Below are 995 nucleotides of genomic sequence, written 5' to 3'. Positions count from 1 at the left end.
TGGCCGCGGGGTGACGGCTAAGGGGCTGCTGCTCCGGGCGGCCGCGGCCGCGAAGGGGCTTAGGGAAGACCTGGGGGCCGCGGCCGCCCGGCCTTGGAGGGGCCTGTCCCCGATCCCCAAGCCTGGAGAAGAGGAGGCGGCGGCTGCTGGACATGAGTTCCGTGAGTCCGGGACGAGGTCTCAAACTCAGGCGGCGGCGGGGACCTCCCGATGGGCGGCGGGACGGGTGGAAGGGACTTGAGAAGGTGCCCAGTGCAGCGGTTCGGGATGCTGCGGGAAAGAAAGCGGTGCAAGGACTCAACCCTGGGGACCCCGGGGTCCACCCTCCACCACTGCACCACTGCACCGTCTGTTGGCTGGTTTTCACTTGGAATCCACCTCCACCCAGGTTTTGGTTAACATCCCCTGGTCTGTACTGTGGTTGAAAGGAAAGCATTACTCTTCCAATTTAGGGAGTAGGCTTTTTAAACAAATGATTAATCCTTTTGCAAATAAGGAAAGGGCTCCATGTGCTGTTATCTCCTATATTCTGACTCAGGCACTGATTTACTGTGTGACTTTACATAAGTCGCTTAACCTTTTTATACTGAACGTATAAAGCATGGAGTGAATCATCTGTGCCTTGGGAATAATTTATAGCATGAACTGAGGCATGCTGTTGAGAGTCTTCAGAAGTTGAGAATGATTCAAGTCTGTTCACAGGGCACACCACCCATCCAAGGTGGCTGGCTGGGATGGCCTCATTCTGTAAGACGGGACTTGGGAGTTGTACACCCTTTCCTTAATATAATGTGCAATTAGTTCATTCATTCATTCTAGAAATATTTTCAAGGGCTTACTATTTGCTAGACATGTTCTAGATATGGGGAGGCAGAGAACAAGACCTCCCCTGTTCTGGTGAAGCTCACATTCTGTTATGGTGGAGGGTTGATAGACAATAAAACAAGTAAGCAAATAAATGGATAAAATAATTTCAGATAAGGCTAAGCGCTGTG

General features: G+C 51.5%; 1 protein-coding gene across 1 annotated transcript in view; it reads left to right on the top strand.

Annotated features, from left to right (window-relative positions):
* The first annotated feature begins 7 nt into the window (after window positions 1-7).
* ANKDD1B (ankyrin repeat and death domain containing 1B) overlaps window positions 8-995 on the top strand; it is a 57,738-nt gene continuing 56,750 nt past the window's right edge. Inside the window, exon 1 of the mRNA XM_008589782.1 lies at window positions 8-161. The gene's annotated coding sequence lies outside the window, so the exon portion shown is untranslated. The remainder of the gene's footprint in view (window positions 162-995) is intronic.

Source organism: Galeopterus variegatus, unplaced genomic scaffold (genome assembly GCF_000696425.1).
Source record: "Galeopterus variegatus unplaced genomic scaffold, G_variegatus-3.0.2 Scaffold5653, whole genome shotgun sequence".
Taxonomy (NCBI): Eukaryota; Metazoa; Chordata; class Mammalia; order Dermoptera; family Cynocephalidae; genus Galeopterus; species Galeopterus variegatus.
The sequence above is the reverse complement of the archived record's forward strand: the minus strand, read 5'-3'. Positions and strand labels throughout refer to the sequence as shown.